The sequence below is a fragment of the Hypanus sabinus genome, chromosome 15, assembly GCF_030144855.1.
Source record: "Hypanus sabinus isolate sHypSab1 chromosome 15, sHypSab1.hap1, whole genome shotgun sequence".
Lineage (NCBI taxonomy): Eukaryota > Metazoa > Chordata > Chondrichthyes > Myliobatiformes > Dasyatidae > Hypanus > Hypanus sabinus.
Genome location: NC_082720.1, coordinates 87,000,442 through 87,025,432, shown reverse-complemented (window position 1 = coordinate 87,025,432; position 24,991 = coordinate 87,000,442). Strand labels below are relative to the sequence as shown.

The 24,991-nt window shown below is 47.1% G+C and overlaps 1 protein-coding gene across 6 annotated transcripts in view; it reads right to left on the bottom strand.

The window, feature by feature from the left end:
• Window positions 1-24,991, bottom strand: part of ndst1b (N-deacetylase/N-sulfotransferase (heparan glucosaminyl) 1b) — a 216,851-nt gene that overhangs the window by 160,161 nt on the left and 31,699 nt on the right. For all 6 annotated transcript variants that reach the window (XM_059990680.1, XM_059990674.1, XM_059990679.1 and 3 more), the window contains exon 2: window positions 21,051-21,189. The gene's annotated coding sequence lies outside the window, so the exon portion shown is untranslated. The remainder of the gene's footprint in view (window positions 1-21,050; window positions 21,190-24,991) is intronic.

The following is a 24,991-nucleotide window of genomic DNA, read 5'->3' as shown; positions in this document are numbered from 1 at the left end:
AATGCTGATCATAGTTTTAGAAACAGATCTCCCCCTCAGCTTCTGAAACTCTAGGGAAGACTCTTCAACTTGTCCAACCTCTCTTTTGTAGCTCATGCCGTCTAATGCAGGCAGCATCCTGATGAACTTCCTCTGAACCATCTCCTCAGCTTCCTCATGCTTCCCGTAACGGGCCGACCAGAACGACCCAGGATACTCTAACCATGGCCTGACCAAAGTGCGACACTGCAATGTGACCTCATTATACATCCTCAATGATCTGACCAATGAAAACAAGCACAATAGAACACAATGTAGATCGGAGATCTCTGGGTAGCCACGAACCTGACAGCATGAACATTGATCTACCCAACTCCCTCCTTCTCTCTTCTTCCATTTCCCATTCTATCTCCCCTGTCTCTGACCCTTTCTCTTCTCCTTACCTGCCCATCACCAACCTCTGGTTCTCCTCCTCCAACCCTTGCTCCCATGTTTCACTCTCCTCTCCAATCAGATTCCTTCTTCTTCAGCCCTTACCTTTTCCACCTATCACCTCCCAATTTCTCATTTCATTCCCCCCTCTCCAACTCACCCACCTTCCCCCTCACCTGGTCTCACCTATCACCTCCCAGTGTCTCACTTCATCCCCCTCCTCACCCACCCACCTTCCCCCTCACCTGGTCTCACCTGTCACCTCCCAGTGTCTCACTTCATCCCCCTCCTCACCGACCCACCTTCCCCCTCAACTGGTCTCACCTATCACCTCCCAGTGTCTCACTTCACCCACCTTCCCCCTCACCTGGTCTCACCTATCACCTCCCAGTGTCTCACTTCATCCCCCTCCTCACCTACCCACCTTCCCCCTCACCTGGTCTCACCTATCACCTCCCAGTGTCTCACTTCATCCCCCTCCCCACCCACCCACCTTCCCCCTCACCTGGTCTCACCTATCACCTCCCAGTGTCTCACTTCATCCCCCTCCTCACCCACCCACCTTCCCCGTCACCTGGTCTCACCTGTCACCTCCCAGTGTCTCACTTCATCCCCTCCCCCACCCACCCACCTTCCCCCTCACCTGGTCTCACCTATCACCTCCCAGTGTCTCACTTCATCCCCCTCCCCCACCCACCCACCTTCCCCCTCACCTGGTCTCACCTATCACCTCCCAGTGTCTCACTTCATCCCCCTCCCCACCCACCTTCCCCCTCAACTGGTCTCACCTATCACCTCCCAGTATCTCACTTCATCCAACTTCCCCCTCACCTGCTCTCACCTGTCACCTCCCAGTGTCTCACTTCATCCACCTTCCCCCTCACCTGCTCTCACCTGTCACCTCCCAGCTTGTCCTCCTACTCTCCCAGCCTCTCATTCTAGCTTCTTCCCCCTCTCTTTCTGGTCCTGATGAAGAGCCTCAGCCCATTATTCCCCTCCATCGGTGCTGCCTGACCTGCTGAGTTCCTCCAGCTCTGTGTGTGTGTTGATATGAGACATGATGCGTTCTAACAGAGACCATGAAAATAATCGTGAAGACCAACCAAAGTGCTCTGAGCCTTTCATTGCCATGGCAGTGCCACCGTCTCCCAGACCTACACAACATTGCCATGGGGCAATTAACACAGGGCGTACTTTTAGAAAGCAGATGAGGTGGAATTTCTTTGGCCAGAGGGTGGTGAATCTGTGGAATTCGTTGGCACAGGTTACTGTGGAAGCCAAGTCTTTCTGTGTATTTAAGGCAGAGGCCGACAGATTGTTGATTAGTCAGGACATGAAGAGATACAGGGAGAAGGCAGGAGACTGGAGCTGAGATGAAAAATGGATCAGCCATAATGAAATGGTGGAGCAGACTCGATATGCCAGATGTCCTATTTTGCTTCTATCTCTCATGGACCAACGCAGTCCGAGGATGTGCTGGGGGCAGCCCACAAGTGTCCCATGCTTCCAGTGCAAACATATCCTGTTCACAACCTGCTAACCCTAACCGTACATCTTTGGGATGTGGGCGGAAACCGAAGCATCGGGAGGAAACCCACACCACCACGGGGTGAACATTCAAACTCGTTACTGACAGCGGCAGGAATTGAACCCATGTCTTCTGATCTCTGGTACTGTACAGCACTAGGCTACGTTACCATGCCCCCACACTCATACAGGAAATAGGCACGTAGCCACCACTTCATGTAAACAAGAAATATTAGATGTTAATAGTGCTAATCCTTGTCTTAAAACAGTTTCTAATTAGATATGAAAATCACAATCTAGCAAATAAATGCTCTCAGTCAAAGTCAATAACTGGAGGCTGAGGGGGGTCTCCTCACGTCAGTGCGTCGGGAGTACAGCCAGGAGACTTGGCACATCACCAAAGACTCTCCTAGATTTCTACAGGTGTACTGTGGAGAGCATTCCAACTGGCTGCATCACCGTCTGGTATGGAGGGGCCAGTGCACAGGATCGGAAAAAGCTGCAGAGGGTTGTAAACAACTCTCTGATACCTCCTCTTATTTACCCCTTGATCATGACCCCACTCAGGTGCACCAGGCCACTGTCTCCCACTCCATCATCAACCTCATCAGCTCTGGGGATCTCCCATCCACTGCCACCAATCTCATAGTTCCCACACCCTGCACTTCCCATTTCTACCTCCTACCCAAGATCCACAAACCTGCCTGTCCAGGTAGACCTATTGTCTCAGCTTGCTCCTGCCCCACTGAACTCATTTCTGCATACCTTGACACTGTCTTATCACCCCCTTGTTCAATCCCTTCCCACCTAAGTTCGTGACACTTCTCATGCTTTGAATTTTTTCAATGATTTTAAGTTTCCCGGCCCTCACCGCCTTATTTTCACCATGGACGTCCAGTCCCTATGTAACCCCCTGGGTCGCCTCAGGCTCGCTCAGCTCGTTTCGTCTAGGGGGAGCAGCCTTCAGCCCCGCCAAACCGGGTAATCAGCTGGTGTGGATGCTGTGTGATGTCCCCGCCTCACCCAAAAACAGACAGTACACCATATGCGATTAAATGAGTACAATTTATAAAGGTTACTATAACTGAGTGATTAATAACGATACTATATATATGAAGAGAAAAAAAATAAAGAAAAGGCGCCAAACTTATCAAAGTCCAAACCACTTCGTGCACAACCATTGGAGCTCAATTTCTGAACTCTTCTGGCCACCATTCGATCCCCTCCAAACTCCTCGACTCGCAGCTCAGGACCCTCCGAACTCCTCGACTCGCAGCTCAGGACCCTCTGAGTGGTCAACCAAGCACATCTAGCTTCATCCCCACTCCTCAGAGTACCTCCCGGCCTCGGACCCCCGCTTGGGGTCCGATCCTCGCCCAACTTAAAGCATTGCGTCCTCTCTCTCGACCCCCTCGCGCAGATCTGCCCAAAAGCCCATCAACAAAAGCTTACAGACTCAGAACATTAATTCCGATTTGGTTTACAAAGGAATACCATTCTCGTTATCAGTAAATTTTAACAAACAAGCTTCCAGCACTCTCTCACAACAAAGAAACATTCCTGCTTTTCACAAAACAAAGAAACCCTTTCCCAACAGTAACAAAGAGAAAAGAAGAAACCCCTTTACACTCTCCCTCCACCAAATAAAAGTCATGTCCTCATGACTACTAAATAACTCGCCACCTTTCCTGCCAACACACCGTAACCCAAGCATAAACAGTGACATCTCCTCCCCACACAGTAAACCTAACGCCCTGTTCCTCAGGCGCTACTTAGGCCAACTATCTGGGAGTTCCCTAACCCTTCTGAGGCCTCCGTACCCCTCACCTAAACCCTTCAGGCTCGGACACAACTGGAGATACCTTGGGCCCACTACCAACTCTTCTCTCAACCTCTCACTCATGCCCCACACTGCACACAGCTAACCCTCCCCGCTACACCTGACTCAATGGGAGAAGGGCCAAAGGTCTCTTCCTCAATTGAGGGAAAGTCAGCAAAAGGCAGCATGTACCACACATCCAGCACATCATCCATTGAATCTGTGTTCTTCCTCATTCCTGTGATCGGTAGCTGCTGTTTGATCTTCTCCAAACAGAAACACGTGGCCTGCACTACTCCCGCAGTCTCTTCAGCCTCCTGTTCAGTATTCACTGCACTTCTCTCCAGCTTTTTCTTCCTCATGACTTCTTCCAGATCAACTTTCAGGTTTTGCACTTCATTTGAACTGTCGATGGTCATCTTCAGGTTCCCTTCAAGCTTCCGCTTCTCTCTTCTGAGATTCGTCTGTAATTTCTTCACCTCCGCAAACTCCCCTCTCCGGGTTCTCAGTTTGCTATTACCCTTAGTCAGACAACTTTCTTCATTCTCTCCAACTTGTAAGTCTTCCGAATGGTTCCAGATCACTTTCTCCAGTCTCTCCGTCTTCATTTCAAACTTGATTCCGTAGAGACAGTCTCTCACGAGCTGCGACCTTCGCCAGCCCTGGCACGTGTCCCGAAAACACTTTAACTCGGTAGTTCTCAGCTGCTCCTGCAACGACCTCACTTCATATTCTCCTGAGGCAAATCCAAATACCATCATCCACATACACCAAAACTCCAAACGCCTCCACATCCCCTATGGTCTTCCACCTGCCCAGCAGGAAGGTTGCAAGGGCTCCAGATATGCCCTGTGGCATCTTTTCGGACCCGAAGACTCCTAGGGAATTTATAACGGCCGTCTTCTCTTTGTCGGCCCCACTCATCGGGATCTGGCAACATCCACTCCTCAGATCCAGCACCTTAAACCACTTCACATCACTCAGACAGGCCATCGCCTCTTCGGCCCTCAGGGCCATATTCTGGTCACTGACAGTGCGCCTCTTCAGCGCACTATAATCCATACACACGCTGCCTACGTCTTCCACGGATGTAGGGGCCAGTCGCCGCAACCTCTCTCTCTCCGAGGTGTCTTCAGCAGTCAACTCCCCTCCCTCGTGGTATTTCGCAGCGTCCACTAACAGGGTCTCACCCTCAGATACTTCCCCCAGGCCGTACCACCACTGGCTCTTGTTTGAATTCGGTATCAGCCCAATGCTGCTACACATGTCCGCACAAGCAGCTTGAAACTCTGGGTGCATCGACAATGCCTCCAAACAGCGCTCACCCACCTCCTCTGGGCAGGCCCCCAAGTGCACCAGCAGGATATTGGTTCTTTCTCGAACAGAAACGCTGCCCGTCTCGCCCAAAAACAGACAGTACACCATATGCGCTCTCTCGCAACAAAGAAACATTCCTGCTTTTCACAAAACAAAGAAACCCTTTCCCAACAGTAACAAAGAGAAAAGAAGAAACCCCCTTTACACCTATATACCTCCATCCCCCACCAGGAAGGTGGCAAAGCTCTCTGCTTCTTTTTGGATTCCAGACCTAACCAATTCCCCTCTACCACCACTCTCCTCCGTCTAGCGGAATTAGTTCTTACTCTCAATCATTTCTCCTTTGGCTCCTCCCACTTCCTCCAAACCAAGGGTGTAGCCATGGGTGCCTGCATGGGTCCCAGTTATGCCTGCCTTTTTGTTGGCTTTGTGGAACAGTCCATGTTCCAAGTCAATACGGGTATCCATCCCCCTCTTTTCCTTCGCTACATCGACGACTGCATTGGCGCTGCCTCCTGCACGCATGCTGAGCTCGTCGACTTCATTAACTTTGCCTCCAACTTTCACCCTGCCCTCAAATTTACCGGGTCCATTTCTGCAACCTCCCTCCCCTTTCTTAATCTTTCTGTCTCCATCTCTGGAGACGGCCTATCTACTAATGTCTACTATAAGCCTACAGACTCTCACAGCTATATGGACTATTCCTCTTCCCACCCTGTCTCTTGCAAAAATGCTATCCCCTTCTCACAATTCCTCCATCTCCACCGCATCTGCTCTCAGGATGAGGCTTTTCATTCCAGGACGAAGGAGATGTCTTCCTTTTTTAAACAAAGGGGCTTCCCTTCTGCCTCCATCAACTCTGCTCTCAAACGCATCTCTCCCATTTCCCGCACATCTGCCCTCACCCCATCCACCCGCCACCCCACTCGGGATAGGGTTCCCCTTGCCCTCACCTACCACCCCACCAGCCTCCAGGACCAACGTATAATTCTCCATAACTTCCGCCACCTCCAATGGGATCCCACTACCAAGCACATCTTTCCCTTTCTACTTTCCGCAGGGATCGCTCCCTACGCGACTCCCTTGTCCACTCATCCCCCCACCATCCCTTCCCACCGATCTCCCTCCTGGCACTTATCCTTGTAAACGGAACAAGTGCTACACCTGCCCTTACACTTCCTCCGTCACCACCATTCAGGGCCCCAGACAGTCCTTCCAGGTGAGGTGACACTTCACCTGTGAGTCGGCTGGTGTGGTATACTGCGTCCGGTGCTCACGGTGTGGCCTTTTATATATTGGGGAGACCCGACGCAGACTGGGAGACCATTTTGCTGAACACCTACGCTCTGTCCGCCAGAGAAAGCAGGATCTCCCAGTGGTCACACATTTTAATTCCACATCCCATTCCCATTCTGATATGTCTATCCATGGTCTCCTCTAATGTCAAGATGAAGCCACACTCAGGTTGGAGGAACAACACCTTATATACCAGCTGGGTAGCCTCCAACCTGATGGCATGAACATTGACTTCTCTAACTTCCATTAATGCCCCTCCTCCTCTTCTTACCCCATCTCTGACATATTTAGTTTTTTTTGTTTATCCCCCCCTCCTCTTTTTTTTCCTTTCTCTTTCTGTCCATCACTCTCCCTGTTCTCCATCTCTCTCTGGTGCTCCCCTCCCCCTTTCTTTCTCCTGAGGCCTCCCGTCTCATGATCCTTTCCCTTCTCCAGCTCTGTATCACTTTTGCCAATCACCTTTCCGGCTCTCAACTTCACCCCACCCCCTCCGGTCTTCTCCTATCATTTCGGATTTCCCCCTTCCCCTCCTACTTTTAAATCTCTTACTATCTTCCCTTTCAGTTAGTCCTGACGATGGGTCTCGGCCTGAAACGTCGACAGCACTTCTCCCTATAGATGCTGCCTGGCCTGCTGTGTTCCACCAGCATTTTGCGTGTGTTGGTTGTAACTCAGCCAGCTTTGGCATGGGATGCCTCCCCAGCATCGAGGACATCTTCAAAAGGTGATGCCTCAAGAAGGTGAACTATCAGGTCAGCAGTCAAGACCATTGTCTGCAGTACACCATCACTGCAGGACTTTAATGTGTCCAGGACAAAGAGGCAGGCAAGAAAAATCACCGCCCACCCTGCAAGCTGCCTTTTCCAAAAGCTCTTTTCTAGATGGTGCCACAGGGCTATTAAAACAAAGACTTGACACCATCTTAAAAGTTTCTTCCCCAGGCAGTTAATCTGATCAGCCTTTCTAGTTAGACCCCCTCCCTCCCCCTCTACCCCATCACTGCAGTGTAAACACTTTAAACCACTGTTCACATTGTCAATACAAGCTGGTATTTATGTATTTATGCACATTTTATGACAGGTCCATACTTCTAAATTTATCTTTATGCTACCACCTTTGGAATCGGTGGCATGGTAGTGTAGCGGTTAGCACAATGATTTACTGCGCCAGTGACCCAGTTCAATTCTCGCCACCCATGAACAGTTGTACTTTCTCCCTGGGACCATGCGAATTTCCTCCAGCTGCCCCGCTTTCCTCCCACATTCCAAAGACTTGCCCCTTGGTCACATGGGTGTAACTGGGCGGTGAGGGCTCGTTGGGCTGGTAGGGCCCGTTACAGCACTGTGTCTCTAAATCAATAAACAAACTATCTTGGATTTGTCTACTGCATTTGGTGCTCCTGATGCAGCCTCCTCAACACAGGTGAGCTCTGACGTAACCTGGGGGACTCCTTCATTGAACGTCTCCGCTCCATCTGCAAAATGGGGAATTTCCCAGAGGTCAATCATTTGACTTCCTCTTCCAACATGTTGGTCCACGGCCTCCTCGTCAGCCACGACGAGGCCACGCTCAGGGTGGAGGAGCAAGACCTCATATTCCATCTGGGTAGCCTCCAATCTGGTGACATGAATATCGTTTTCTCCAACTTCCGGGAATTTTTTCTCCTTCCCCCTTCCCTCTTCTTTTATTCCCCACCATATAGATGCTGAAAATGTGATCAGATCTTCATGCAAGTCCTAAAACTATATGAAGACAACCCAATTAAATAAGTAACAAAGAAAAGTATAGAAACATAGAAACCCTACAGCACAATACAGAACCTTCGACCCACAAATCTGTGCCAAACATGCCCTTACCTTAGAAATAATTTAGGGTTACCCATAGCCCTCTATTTTTCTAAGCTCCATGTACCTATCCAGGAGTCTCTTAAAAGATCCTATCGTATCCACCTCCACCGTCACCGGCAGCCCGTTCCACGCACTCACCACTGCATTAAAAACTTACCTCCAAGCACCTTAAAACTGTGCCCTCTGGTGCTCTCCATTTCTGCCCTGGGAAAATGCCTCTCATCATTTTATACACCTCTATCAGGTCACCTCTCATCTTCCAACACTCCAAGGAGAAAAGGCCAAGTTCACTCAACCTATTCTTGAACTGAGCACAGTACTCCAAGTGGAGTCTGACCAGGGCCCTATATAGCTGCAACATTACCTCTTATTAACACGTACAAACAAGCTGGATGAACTCAGCAGGTCGGGCAGCATCCATTGAAATGAGCAGTCAACGTTTTGGACCAAGCCCCTTCATCAGGACTGAAGAAGGAGGGGGCAGGGGCCCCATAAAGGTGGGGGGAGGGGGAAGGTGCAGGTGAAAAACCAATCAGATGAAAGATCATGGGGTGGGGGAGGGGAAGCAGGGAGGGGATAGGCAGGAGAGGTGAAGAAGGAATGAAAGGGGAAAGCATTATGGGTAGTAGAAGAAGGCAGAATCATGAGAGAGGTGATAGGCAGCTAGAAGAGGCGGCAGAGAGAAAGTGTGTTAGGGGAAGGGAGAGGGAGGGAATTACCGCGTTGGAGAATTCGATGTTCATACCAAGGGGCTGGAGACTACCCAGATGGTATATGAGGTGTTGCTCCTCCAACCTGAGTTTGCCCTCATCATGGCAGTGGAGGAGGCCATGCATGGACATATCCGAATGGGAATGTGAAGTGAGTGGCAATCGGGAGATCCTGTCTGTTGTGGTGGACGGAGCGGAGGTACTCGACGAAGCGATCCCCCAATCTGCGTCGGGTCTCGTCAATGTAGAGGAGGCCGCACCGGGAGCAATAGATTACCCCAACATATACCTCATTTCCCGTCTGGGTTGTCTCCAGCCTCTTGGTATGAGCATCGAATTCTTCAATCTAAGGAGCTCCAGGCCTCTCTCGCATTGGCTAATATCAGTGCTCAACAACAATGGTGTGCACGGCAGGACTGCAAGTAGAAAGCCACTGGCCTCCAGGGAGAACACTGCTGCCCATCTAGTTTGCTAAAGACCACGTGAACAAGCTAGAAGGCGATTGGAAGAATGTTTTGTGGACAGATGAAAAGTGTTGTTTGGTGAAGAGCAAGCACTGCATTCCAGTATAAGAACCTCACCCCATCTGTGAAACATGGTGGTGGCTGAGACGTGGTTTGGGCCTCTTTTGCTGCTTCAGAACGGCTTGCCATCACTGATGGAACTATGAATTCTGAATTGTACCAACTAACTCTACAGTAAAATGACAGGGTATCTGTCCGTACGTGAACTGAATCTCAAGAGAAAGTGGGTGATGTAGCAAGACAATGACCCTAGAGTCTAGGGTCAGCAACGTTTACCACTGAAAGAGCCACTTGGACCCGTTTCCCACAGAAAAGAAAACACTGGGAGCCGCAAAACCCGCTTGACATTTAAAATGAAATAACACTGCATACAACGTTTTGTTTTGCCTTTATGCTATGTATAAACAAACTATAATGTGTTGCATTTATGAAATTGATGAACTCCTGCAGAGAAAATGAAATTACATTTCTGCATGCAACAAAAACATTTTGAACTCCGAAAAAAAGACGTTGGGTTGAAGGTTACTTTTAAGTAAAATACTCAACGTCTATTTGAGTCCTTCTTGTATTTATGAAAAACGCCAAACTTAAATTTGCCGCCAGCAGCAAACCAAAAATAACGTCAGCCAGCTGTCAACCTGAAAAATAAAAGGACTATTTCACTGAACAATGAAAACATATGAATATACGTAAAATAATAGGCAATTAAAATATTTATCATACTTGTTCAGGTTGACTCACACCTGACAATGCAGTCGTATTTAGTAGGGATGGATTGATGCTTAGGGGAGTGACCGGGAAGGATAATGTGTTTTTTTCCTCTCTGAACTCACAGAAGCGTTTCCCAAACGATGTTTGCATTGCGATGATTGCAGAATGTAAATACTCCGAATTTATCATGTCGTGACCTTGTTTGAACTCTCTCAAATTGGGGAAGTGAGACAATGTGCCTTTCTGTAAATCTCTGGCAAGCAACGTCAACTTGCGCTCGAATGCCAAAACATCCTCCAACATGTGCAGGGCTGTACGTCCTTACCCCGTTGAAGAGCTGTGTTCAGCGTGTTCAGGTGCGCTGTCATGTCTACCATGAAGTGTAGCTTTTCCAGCCACTCTGGCTGTTCCAGCTCAGGAAAGTTGAGCCCTTTGCTGCCCAGGAAAGTTTTCACTTCTTCCAGACACGCGACAAAGCGTTTCAGCACCTCCCCTTTGGACAGCCACCGGACTTTGTTGTGCAGCAGGAGATCAGAATATGCGCTTTCCATCTCGTCCAGTAACAAACGGAATTGACGGTGATTTAAACTTTTTGCCATTATTTTATTGACAATCTGAATGACAACATCCATTACTTCTGTGCATTCCGGAGGAAATGTTTGAGTGCACAGTGCCTCTTGGTGCAAGATGCAGTGAAAAGTCAGCAGCTTTCTGTCCAGCGACTTCTGCAGTAAAGCCACAAATCCCTTGTGCGTTCCCGTCATATTCGGTGCCCCATCAGTAGCTACTGACACCAGATGGGTGGTCTTTATTCCTTTGGCTCTTAAACAATTCAAGACAGCCTCACAGATGTCCTCCCCCCGTGTTTGGTCTTTTAGAGGTATCAACTCAATCAGTTCTTCCTGTGGCCCGGCAGAGTTTACATACCGGCAGAACAACGCTATTTGTTCAATATCACCTTTGTCTTTAGACTCGTCACAGGCAATCGAGTAGGCCACAGCTGAATTGATGTCTTTAATTTGCTGTCTTGTGATGTCTTCTGCCATTTTTATGGTTCTGTCTTTGACAGTCTTTGCAGAGAGGGGCATATCCCTGATTTTCTGCACAATTTCACTCTTGTTTTTAAAGTCCGTGAATAGATGTTCTGAAATCTTAATGAAAGATTCTTTTATATATTCACCATCTGTAAACTGCTTCCCGTGCCTGACTATTTCCTGAGCGGCAATATAACTGGCGTATGTCGTTGATTTTCCAGACTTCATCCATTTCTGGAAATGATTTTTGCTCAGATCAACCTTCCGCATCAGTTCCGAAACGGCTTTTTTTCTCTCATCTCCATCCAGATATTTTTGAGCAAAGGCTGCGTGTTTATTCTGGAAATGCCTTGCGACATTTGACTTTTTGTTGTTTGCTAGTTTCTCATTGCATATTAAGCATACCGGTAAACCAGTCTCGTCAACAGTGAAAGCAAATGAATCTGTCCACGTATCATTAAACGTTCTGTTTTCTTCAGTCACTTTTCTTTTTTTAGAATTCTCCATAGTTGGCTTACCTTGGATCGAAAAATTAAAGAAATCGCGCACTGGCGGGTGTCAGGTATTGGCAGTGGTGACGTATATTAATAGCGATAAAAACACGTTGTAGCGGTGTGCTCACGCAGTCAGTAAACTGCAGTCGAATAACTTTATTCGAACTAAACAGCCTTGCTTTTAAGCCTCCCTCAACCCAGCCCCCATGGACGCAGATGCTGCAAAAGACGCCTACTCACAAACCCCCGTAGGCTATCTCCCTTAGCCGGAATGCTGGCTAATTGTGAGCCGTTTCGGATGTGCCAGGAAATGTGTCGCCACACTTAGATTGTACAAGATCACCATAATCTTCAAATTTAGAATTACATTTCAAAAGCTAACAAACTAACATAAAATACATTTTAATTAAATACTGACCAATTATTTCCCAAAGCCACAGGGAGCCGCAGCACAGAGGTGAAAGAGCCACAAATGGCTCGGGAGCCGCAGGTTGCCGACCCCCGCCCTAGACACACAAGTCAGTCTACCAAAGAATGGATGAAGAAGAAGAAATCTCACTTTCACACATTCCAAGTCAGTCCTGACCTTAATCTGACAGAAATGTTCTGGAAGGACCTGAAGCAAGCAGTTTGTGCAAGGAAGCCCACCAACATTCCAGAGTCGAAGCAGTTTTGTAAGGGGGAATGGCGTAAAGTTCCTCCAAGCTGATGTGCAGGACTGACCAACAGTTACCACAAACATTTACTTGAAGTTAATGCTGTACAAGGGGGTCACAGCAGTTCCTGAAAGCAAAGGTTCACATATTCTTTCCAATAAATACATGTAATATTGGATCATTTTTCTCAGTAACTAAATGATCAAGTTTGTTTCTGTTACTTTTTTAAATTGGGTTCACTATCTAGTTTTAGGACAGTGAAGATCTGATCTCATTTTAGGTCATATTTATGCAGAAACAGGAAACTCTAAAGGGTTCACAAACTTTCTAGAACCACTCCAAACGTTGCTATCGTAGTTTTTCCTTTGTGTGGCCTGGGTGGTTCCATGTGATGAATGCTGCTTACCTGCTTCCGTTGGTTCTCACCCCATTCTCTGTAAGCTCTAGAGACTGTTGTGTGTGAAAATCCCAGGAGATCAGCAGTTTCTGAGATACTCAACCACCCTGTCTGGCACCAACAATCACTCCATCAAAGTCACTTAGATCACATTTCTTCCCTGTTCTGATGTTTGGTCTGACAACAACTGAACCTCTTGACCATGTCTGCATGCTTTTACACATTCAGTTGCTGATCAGATATTTGCATTAACAAGCAGACTGCTGATGAAGTGGCCACTGAGGGAATGTCTGATTGAGCCTTCAAAATGATAATACAGCCCTGGATCAACTGCAGAACAGCCACGCAAACCAAGTGCTGAGAATCCCACTGCAAGAACCATGCAGCAGTAGCTTTATGAGAGGAAAGATGGAAATAATAGCCTGGACAATTACAAACCTCATAAAAAGACATTCAATTAAACAGCTCCAATTATGGCACACGCATTCAATGAGCTAATTAGCAGAATAAGGCCACTTGGCCCATCCAATCTGCTCTACTATTCCATCATGGCTGATTTATTATCCCTCTCAACTTCATTCTCCTCCCTTCTCGCTGTGACAGCCAAGAACCTATCAAACTCTGCTTTAAATACATCCAATGACTTGGCCCCCCACAGCTTTCTGTGGCATCAAATTCATCAGATTCACCACTTTCTGGCTAAAGAAAATCCTCCTCATCGTTGTTCTAAATGGACATCCCTCTATTCTGAGGCTCTGATCCTAGACTCTTGCCACTGTTGGAAACACCTTTTCCACATCCACTCTGCATCGGCCTCTCATCATTCAATAGGTTTCATTCTTCTAAATCCCAGCGAGTACAGGCCCAGAGAATTCAAATCCTCCTAATATGTTAGCCCTTCCTTTCCCAGAAACACTCTCGTAAACCTTCTGGACCCTCTCCAATGCCAGCACATCCTTTCTTAGATAAAGGAATCACAGTAGTCTTCACCACCCTGGACCTTCTCTCCTCTCCCCAATCCCATCAGGCAGAAGATACAAAACCCTAAAAGCACGTCCCACCAGGCTCAACGACAGCTTCTACCCCACTGTTATCAGTGAAAGCACATTCCACCAGGCCCAAGGACAGCTTCTACCCCACTGTTATCAGTGAAAGCAAGTCCCACCAGGCCCAAGGACAGCTTCTACCCCACTGTTATCAGTGAAAGCACGTCCCACCAGGCCCAAGGACAGCTTCTACTCCACTGTTATCAGTGAAAGCACGTCCCACCAGGCTCAACGACAGCTTCTACCCCACTGTTATTAGTGAAAGCACGTCCCACCAGGCCCAAGGACAGCTTCTACCCCCACTGTTATCAGTGAAAGCACGTCCCACCAGGCCCAAGGACAGCTTCTACCCCACTGTTATCACTGAGAGTACATCCCACCAGGCCCAAGGACAGCTTCTACCCCACTGTTATCAGTGAAAGCACGTCCCACCAGGCCCAAGGACAGCTTCTACCCCACTGTTATCACTGAGAGTACATCCCACCAGGCCCAAGGACAGCTTCTACCCCACTGTTATCAGTGAAAGCACTTCCCACCAGGCCCAAGGACAGCTTCTACCCCACTGTTATCAGTGAAAGCACATCCCACCAGGCCCAAGGACAGCTTCTACCCCACTGTTATCAGTGAAAGCACGTCCCACCAGGCCCAAGGACAGCTTCTACCCCACTGTTATCAGTGAAAGCACATCCCACCAGGCCCAAGGACAGCTTCTACCCCACTGTTATCAGACTCTTGAATGGATCACCTTGTACAATAAGATGGACCCTTGACCTCACAATCACCTCGTTATAACCTTGCACCTTATTGTCTGCACTGCCCTTTCTTTGTAAATGTAACACTTTATTCTGCATTCTGTCACAAACAAGAGAAGAGGCCCAAAACCACTCATTATACCCAAGTGAGACCTCACCAGTGCTTTATAAAGTCTCGGCATACATCCTTGTTATAGTCCTCTTGAAATGAATGCTAACATCGCATTCGCCTTCCTCACCACCAACTCAACCTGCAAATTAACCTTCAGGGAATCCTGTACGAGGACTCCCAAGCTCGTTTGCACCTCAGATTTTTGAATTTTCTTTCCATTTAGAAAATAGTCCATGCATTTATTTCTCGTAGCATAGCAGTTAGCATAATGCTTGGCAGTGCCAGTGACCGATTCCTGCTGCTGTCTGTAGGTGCTCCGATGCCCATCCACATCCCTATGACATACGGTTTAGGGTTAGAGAGTTATGGGGGACACGCTATGTTGGTGCCAAAAGTGTAGGGCCACTTGCGGGCTGCCCCCAGCACATCCTCAGACTGTGTTGACTGTTGATGCAAAATGATGCACTTCACTGTGTGTTTCGATGATTCAATGTACATACGATAAATGACATGACAGATCTTTAAACCCCTTTAATTTCTCCTGGTTGTGACATTGCAGTTATTAACAAAGAACAAAAAACAGTACTGCACATTTAGAAACCATTTGGCTCACGATGTTTAACCCAGTCTATGATCAACCTAACCCTTCCTTCCCACGTAAAAATCCACTTTTCTATCAGCCACGTGCCTATCCAAGAGTCTCTTACTGTCCCTGACGTATCCCCACCGCCAACAGATTTCTGAATGGACAATGGACCCATGAACGCTTCCTCAGTACTTTTGCTCTCTGCTAGCACATTTATATTTTTATTGGAATTTATGGTACTTTTAATGCATTGCTCTGTACAACTTTAAAAATTGCCTTAAATTAACATGGGGCACGTTAGTGCAGTACTCAGCGTAACACTACTACAGCACCGACGATCTAGACTCAATTCCTATCACAGTACCAGCATCCTGCTGCTATCAGTAAGGAGTTTGTACATTTTCCCCGTGACCACATAGGTTTCTTCAGGGTGCTCTGGTTTCTTCCCACAGTCCAAAGACACAGAATTGGTCACGTGTGTGTCATTGGGCTGGAACAGACTGTTACTGTGCTGTATATCTGAATAAAAGAAACATTAACTTGGGCGCCAAGGTGGCATGGCAGTTAGCGTGACTTTATTAAAGATCAGGGCATTGGAGTTCAGAATCAGGTTCATTATCACTGGCATACGTCAAATGTTGGGAAATTTGTTGACTTTGCTTGGAATCTGTTTGAAGTTTGATGGCAGAGGGGAAGAAGCTGTTCCTGAATCATTGAGTGTGTGCCTTCAGGCTTCTGTACCTCCTACCTGATGGTAACAGTGAGAAGAGGGAATGTCCTGGACGATGGGGGTCCTTAATGATGGATTCTGCCTTTCTGAGGCACCACTTCTTGAAGATGTCCTGGATACTACAGAGGCGAGAGCTCAGGATGGATTTTACAACTCTCTGCAGCTTATTTTGGTCCTGTGCAGTACCCCACCTTACCAGACGTTGTTGCAGCCAGTTGGAATGTTCTCCACGGTACATCCGTAGAAGTTTTCAAGCGTTTTTGGAGATACACCAGGTCCCCTTAAACTCCTAATGAAGCGAGAGGTTAGCACGACACTATTATGGCTCAGGATGAAGGAGTTTGGAGTTCAGATCCGATGTCATCCGTAAGGAGTTGTACATCCTCTACATGAATGTGTGGGTTTCCTCTGGTGCTCCGGTTTCCACCCACAGTCCAAAGACTCACGGGCTAGTCGGTTAACTGGTCACTGTAAATTGTCCCATGATTAAACACAGAAAGCCTACAGCACAATACAGGCCCTTCAGCCCACAATGCTGTACCAAATATTAAAAGAGTGGATCACTGGACAATGTGGCCCGTTGGACCAGAAGGGCCAGTTCCACAATGCATCTCTAAACAAATAATAAAAATGACAGAAATCAATGATAAAGCTGACTCAGATTCTGAAGGTGTTTTATACTGTCGGCTGGAGATGAGCCATGTTGTGACTGTCGTACCAGTGGTTTCACACACTGGACGGAATTTGTATTCTTTCTCCCGTGGTTTTGTTAATAGTTTACACGAGATTTATCTGCTCATCACAGCCAGGACATCAGACCCTCCCTGAATAATTCAGGAGCTTCACAGAACCCCAGAGCTCTTTTATCCCAACTCCTGAGGGCTTTCTGCACCGAAGGAGAACAGACAACCAGTGTCCCAATAGGAGAAGGAGAACTCAATTCCCCTGGAGATAATTCCCTACACTTTCACATGAGCACCAGCCTCCCCAGCATCTAGGACATCTTCAAAAGGCAGCATCCATCACTAAGGACCCTCATCACCCAGGACCTGGCCTCTTCTCATTGCTACCATCAGGGAGTGGGGACAGGGGCCTGAAGACCCCTCTTCTCATTGCTACCATCAGGGAGGAGGTACAGGAGCCTGAAGACCCCTCTCCACATTGCTACCATTAGGGAGGGGGTACAGGAGCCTGAAGACCCCTCTTCTCATTGCTACCATCAGGGAGGAGGTACAGGAGTCTGAAGACCCCTCTTCCCATTGCTACCATCAGGGAGGGGTACAGGAGCCTGAAGACCCCTCTTCTCATTACTACCATCAGGGAGGAGGTACAGGAGTCTGAAGACCCCTCTCCTCATTGCTACCATCAGGGAGGAGGTACAGGAGCCTGAAGACCCCTCTCCTCATTGCTACCATCAGGGAGGAGGTACAGGGGCCTGAAGACCCCTCTTCTCATTGCTACCATCAGGAAGGAGGTACAGGAGCCTGAAGACCCCTCTTCTCATTGCTACCATCAGGGAGGAGGTACAGGAGCCTGAAGACCCCTCTCCTCATTACTACGACCAGGGAGGGGGTACAGGAGCCTGAAGACCCCTCCTCTCATTGCTACCATTAGGGAGGGGGTACAGGAGCCTGAAGACCCCTCTTCTCATTGCTACCATCAGGAAGGAGGTACAGGAGCCTGAAGACCCCTCTCCTCATTACTACCATCAGGGAGGAGGTACAGGAGCCTGAAGACCCCTCTTCCCATTGCTACCATCAGGGAGGAGGTACAGGAGCCTGAAGACCCCTCCTCTCATTACTACCATCAGGGAGGGGGTACAGGAGCCTGAAGACACACAAAATGATTCATCAACAGCTTCTTCTCCATTGCCATCAGACTCCCAAACAATCCACGAACCAAGAGCACTACCTCACTATTTTTGTTCTCTTCTTGCGGTACTTATTTCATTTTAGATTTTCCCTGTTGTATAGTATTTTAAGTATTGTAGTTCATCATAGGAACACTACCTCACTTTCTGCACTAATTATTTTAATATACATTTCTGATTGTAACTTGTAGCATTTTTTATGCCTTGCATTGTACTGCTGCCACAAAAGACAACAGATTTCTTGACATATGTCAGTGATATTAAACGAACCTGATTAATCATCAAAATCAGGTTTATTATAAAGGTAGAGAGTATTTTCAAAGCAGGGAGTGAATTCAGAAATCAGCGATGCTGAAGGAACTGGGTTGAAACCGTATTTCAAGATTCCCTATAGGTTAGCTTACAGGTTGAGTCGGTGGTGAGGAAGACAAACGCAATGTCAGCATTCACTTCCAGAGGATTCGAATACAAGAAGGATGTAATGCTTTATAAGGCATTGGTCAGGCTGCATTGTGAGCAGTTTCTCCAAGATGTGCTGGCATTGAAGAGGGTCTGGAGAATGATTTCAATAATGAAAGAATTCACGTGTAAGAAGTGTTTGACGGTTCTGGGCCTGTACTCACTGGAGTTTACAATAATGGGGGGGAGGGGGGTGTGAGAGATCTCATTGAAACCTATTGAATATTGAAAGACCTGGAAAGAGTGGATGTGGTGAGGAAATTTTCTCTTGTGAGGGAACGTAGGACCAGAGGACACAGCTCCAGAATAGAGAGACATCCATTTTGAACAGTTATGAGGAGGAATTTCTTTAGCCCGAGGGTGGTGAATCTGTGGATTTCATTGCCACAGGTAGCCGTGGAGACCAAGTCATTGGGTTTATTTAAAGCACAAGTTGACAGGTTCTTGATTAGTCAGGGCATCAAAAGTTACAGGAGAATGGAGTTGAGTGGGATAATAAATCAGCCAAGAAGGAATGGCAGAGCAGACTTGACGGCTGAATGGCCTCGTTCTGCACCCATGTCTGATGGCCTTTTCAGAGTCGTTGCCCTGTGCAGTTGCTCTCTTTGGCCAAATCGAACATGCTCTGGTTGACATTGTGTGCTCTGTGATCTACTGATGCACCCCCGCGTCCAAATAAACAGCTCATTGTTTCTCTCGATGCATCACACTGCAAGTGAAAATTTACTTTTAATCTTGCTTCCGCAGAATGGCAGAGAAGATAGAACAGGCCAAAAGGTCTGATTATGCCCCTCTGCAGTACAGTCTTATAATGCAAGTGGAACGACTTGTCAAACACTTACACTTTAATGAGATTGACCACAAAACAGATCCAACAATAAGTGCAAGAACTCTGAGGGAGAATAACTGTGGAAGTTTCCCTCAGATGCAACCACAACTGCACTGCAGTTAAAAAATCAAACAACGTTCCTCAAGAATGATATCACAAAAGCACACGACAAAACAGACTACGCCAGAAAATCCACCATAATGTTTGGCAATCCCTAAATCCAGAGTCCGGAGAGGCTGCTGCGTATTAATATTGCGCTACCATCTTAGCGTGTTCCCCGGAAAGGAGCTCCAAACCCATCAGACAAAACAAGACTACCCAGACACACCAAGTCAGGAGACCAACTCTACCACCCAACAAACCAAAAACTAAAGCTACAAGACCTACACAAAACCACATAGTTACAACATATAGTTACAACTGTGCAGACAATACCATAATTGATTAAAAAAAACTGACCATGGGCCCAGTAAAAATAGTCCAAAGATGTTAAAAGACTGTAAGTTTGAAAGAAACCACCACACAGTTTCCACAAGTCCTCAGGGTCCCAATAGACTTGACATCCCACACAGGTGGCAAAAGGGAATACCCCCGCTATGGACCTTCACGGTGCCACCCAACTCAGCCTCACAGACGCAGCATACAATGAAAGCGCCCCGACCGCAGCAGACTCAGAGTCCGTCAAACCTCCGAGCCTCCGACCATCTCCTCCGGCACAGCCTCTCTGAGCACCATCCTCTGCTGAGCGCACTACGACGCCCCCGCCAATGGCCATCGGCAACGTGACCCCAAGGACTGGAGGCCTGTTCTTCCCAGCAGAGACCCGGACCTCACAGCAGCAGCAATGAAGAAGGCCTTCCTGGAGATTTCCAGATGTTCTTCCGTGCTCCCACATCCGTTTTTCATCAGATTAGGATTGCGCACGGCACCCCGCTTAACAAGTAACAGATACCAGCTCCAGAGTGGCCGCTGCAAACTGCGTTGCACCGCCATCTTTGTCACGTGAATTTGGTATTCAGCCTTTGATACCCTTCCTTTGCGGTCCTAATGATGGGGCTCGGCCCCGGATGACAACTGTTTATTCCCCTCCATAGCTGTTGCCTGACCTGCTGAGTTCCTCCAGCAATTTGTGTGTTTACTTTGGAGTTTCAGCATCTGCAGAATCCCTTGTGTTTCAGGCAGCTTTGTTCACCTGAAGCCTGACTGACTCCACGATTGCTGGACACCGATTGCTCTTACCAGCAACAGCTGAACAAAATGAACTGTGAGCATTTTCAGAGGTCTTCCCCGTAAATGCCCGACTATGTGGTGGCAGAGACAGAGACACTTAACAGATTCTTAGACAGTGACACAGATGAAGGAAAAATGGAGGGAAGGGTTAGATTGATCTCAGAGTAGGTTAAAAGATCAGTTCAACATTGTGGGCCGAAGGGCCTGTACTGTGCTGTGCTGTTCTTTGTGACATATTTTAAAAAATGCAGTTATGTACTGGTACAAAGTGCTGGCATTGAATTACTCATGGTACCTGCTTCATTAGCCACACGTACGTTGGAACATACAGTGAAGTACAATGTTTGCATCAACAGTCCGAGGATGTGCTGGGGGCAGCCCGCAAATGTGACCACACTTCTGGTGCCAACATAGCACGTCCATGACCTGTGTACCTTTGGACTGTGGGAGGAAACCAGAGCACCCGGTGGAAACCTACACAGTCACGTGATGAACTTGCAAAGTCCGTACAGGCAGCAGTGGGAATCAAACCCCAATCGGAGATCACTGGCGATGTAAAACAATCGCACAAACCTCTGTGCTACCATGCTCCCCATGAGAGATCATGACTGCAATGCTTAAATAATTAATCTTATTCCCACAGAAAACAGCTGGTACATGCAAGCTGGCTGGGAGGCAGTCAGGTTTACTTACGAGTCGTAAAGCTCGTTGGCCTGTTTGTTGGAGCAGCATTTGCCCTTTGCATCACCTCAGGTTCTTGTGCAGCATCTTCAGGGACTGGAGACTGGAGCACGTCTTCCCCAACACAAATCACACTGTGAGGATGCCACACCTAAAGACAAAGACATCTTGTGTTAGACATGGGCCTGATGACAAAGGACCATGGCAAAGAAACGCCAAATCACTCAAAGTTCAAAGCAAATTTATTATCAAAGTACATGTGTGACAGTATAAACAACCCCGAGGTTCATTTTCTTATGGGCATACTCAATAAATCCGTAATAGAATAATAACTATAACAGAATCAGAGAGAGACCACACCAACGGGCATTCAACCAGTGTGCAAAAGACAACAAACTGTGCAAGTACAAAAATAAATAAACACATAAACAATAGATGTTGAGAACATGATACGAAGAGTCCTTGAAAGTGAATCCATTGGTTGGGGGAACAGTTCAGTGTTGGGGCAAGTGAAGTTACCCCCTTCACTTAACAGTACCGGGGACTGAGTCCGCTGTCTGGTTTGAGGATATGGGTAGGGTGGGGAATTATCAGGTAATCAGTCATAGAAAAGTACAGCATAGAAACAGGCCCTTCAGCCCATCTAGTCCATTCTGAACCATTTAAACTGCCTACTCCCATCGACCTGCATTGGGAACATTGCTTTCTATGCCACTACCAACCACGTACCTATCCAAACTTCTCTTAAACATTGAAATCGAGCTTGCGTGCACCACTTACACTGGCAGTTTATTCCATACTCTTATCCTCGAGTGAAGAAGTTTCCCCTCATGTTCCCTTAAACTTCTCGCCTTTCACCCTTAACCTATGACCTCTAGTTTCAGTTCCACCAACCTCAATGGAAAAAGCCTGCTTGCATTTACCCCCTATCTATACCCATCATAATTCTGTATACTTCTATCAAATCTCCTCTCAATCTTCAATGTTCCAAGGAATAAAGACCTAACCTATAAAATCTTTTCTGATATCCTTGTATGGATAGTATGCAAAGCAAAGTCCTGATGAAAGGTCTCGGCCAAAAATGTCAACTGTTATTCCCTAGTATACTGTAGGTACTGGCTGACCTGCTGAGTTCCTCCAGCATTTTGCGTGTGCTGGTCTGCAGAACAAAGTTTCTCTCTGTCCCTCTGTACATGTGACAATAATAAGCCACTTTACCAGCTCACTCACATGCCCTGGTTTAAATCCTGTGACTGAACCGTGGGCCTCCTGACGACTGCGTGAAAGCACTACAGAAACACAAGCTGTTGCAGCACCTTCCCTGGTGAATTAGCTGGAGGAATAGAGATGAGGTTCTGTGGGCACAATAGAGAGACCCAGATGGCATGTTGCCTCCCTGGTGCCAGGATCAGGGAGGTCTCAGATCCTGTCCATGGCATTCTCAAGGGAGAGGGTGAGCAGCCAAAAGTCTTGGTGCATGTTGGCACCAATGACAGAGGTAGACAAGGTGAGGAGGTCCCGAAGAGAGATTTTAGGGAGCCAGGCAGCAAGCTGAGAAACAGGACCTTCAGGGTATTAACCTCAGGATTGCTGCCTGTGCCACATGCCAGTGAGGGTAAGTATAGGATGATTTGGAAGTTGTATGTGTGGCTGAGGAACTAGTGCAGGGGGCAGGCGTTCAGATTTAAGCATCACTGGGATCTCTCCTGGGGAAGATATGACCTGTACAAAAGGGATGAGTTATACCTGAACCCAAGGGGGGCCAATACCCTCATGGGCAGGTTGGCTAGCATTGTTCGGGTTTGTTTAAACTAATTTGGCAAGGGTATGGGAACCAGGGTGATAGTGCTGAATATGAGGTTTGGTTTACAAACAGAGGTAATGTGTTGTGAGGAGAGGCTGTCCACGGGACAAAATTGCTGTCAGCAGGTTGAGCTGCAAAGTAAAAAACAGACAAAATCAAAAAAGGACGAATACTAGACTGCAGATGTTATATTTGAATGTGTGCTGTATAAAGCTGATGAACTTGCAGCACTGTTACAGATTGGCATGTATGATCAAATCATTAGAGAGACGTGACATAGGGTGTGAAGGTGCTGAACCGTTGTGGATACAGCCAAGGAACTGCAAGGATAAAAAGACCCTGATGAGAGTTATATGCAGACCCCCAAACAGTAGTAAAGAAGAGGCCTATAAATTACAACGGGAGTTAGAAAATGCATGCCAAAAGAACAATCTAACAATTGTCATGGGAATTTCACTATGCAAGTAGATTGGGAAAATTAGGTTGCTGCTGGATTGCAAGAAGGGAATGCCTACAAGGTGACTTTTTATTAGAGCAGCTCATGGTTGAGCCCAGTAGGAAAACTGCTGTTCTGGATTGGGTGTTGTGCAAAGAAGAAGAATTGACAAGAGAGCTTAAGGTAAAAAGAGCCGTTCGGGGCAAGTTATCACAGTATGATCGAATTCACCCCGAAGTTTGAGAAGAAGCTAAAGTCAGATGTCCCAGTATTACAGTGGAGTAAAGGGAATTACAGAGGCATGAGAGAGGAGTTGGCCAGAATTGATTGGAAAAGAACGTTGGCAGGGGTGAAGGCAGAGCAGAAATGGCTGGAATTTCTGGAAGCAATTCAGAAGGCACGGGTTATATATACACTACATCCCAAAGAGAAAGAAGTATTCTAAAGGCAAGATGACACAGTGGCGGTTAACAAGAGAAGTCAAAGCCAACATAAAAGCCAAGAAAGGGGCAGATAATAGAGCAAATATTAATGGGTTAGAGGAGTGGGAAACCAACTGAAGGCAACTAAAAAAGTCATTAAGAAGGTAAAAATGAAATTCAAAAGTAAGCTAGCCAATAATATTAAAGAGGATACCAAAAGTTTCTTCAGATACATGAAGTGTAAAAGAGACGTACGTGAGAGTATATATCATTCAGCTGCAAAATGTTGCAGGAGAGGTAGTAATGAGGAAAACGAAATGGCAGATGAACTGAATATGTATTCTTCACTGTGGAAGACACTAGCAGTGTGGTGGAAGTTCCAGGTATTAGCGGTTATGAAATGTGTGAAGTTATCATAACTAGAGAGAAAGTTCTTGGGAATCGAAAGGTCTGAAGGTAGATACTTCACCTGAACCAGATGGTGTACACCCCAGGGTTCTGAAAGAAGTGTCTGAAGAAATCATGGAGCCATTGGTAATGATCTTTCATGGGTCACTAGATTCTGAGATAGCTCAGAAGACTAAAAAATTGCAGATGTCACTCCACTCTTCAAGAAGGAAGAGAGGCAGAAAGAAGGAAGCTCCCGGCCCGTTAGTCTGACCTCAGTGGCTGGGGAGTGTACGTCATGCACTTTGGTTGAAGTAATGAACGGTTGACTATTTTCTAAATGGAGAGAAAATTCAAAAATCTGAGGTGCAAAGGGATTTGCGAGTCCTTGTGCTGGATTCCCTGAAGGTTAATTTGTAGGTTGAATTTGTGATGAGGAATGTAAATGTGATGTCCGCATTCATTTAAAGAGGACTGGAACAGAAAAGCAAGGTTGTAATGTTGAGACTATCAAACGCTGGTGAGGCCTCACTTGGAGCAGTTTTGGGCCCCTTATTCTTCGAAAGGATGTGCTGAAACTGGAGAGGGTTCGAAGGAGGTTCAAGAAAATGATTCCAGGATTGAACAGCTTGTCAAATGAAGATCAAGTGATTGTTCTAGGCCTGTATTCACTGGAATTCAGAAGAATGAAGGAATGATCTCATTGAAACCTACTGAGTGGTGAAAGGCCTGATAGAGTGGATATGGTAAGCATGTTTCCTATGGTGGGAGAGTCCAGTACCAGAGGACATTGCATCAGAATAGAGGGGTGTCGTTTTAGAATGGAGTTGAGGAGGAATTTCTTTAGCCAGAGAGTGGTGAATCTGTGGAATTCATTGTCACAGGCAGCTGTGGAGGCCCAGTC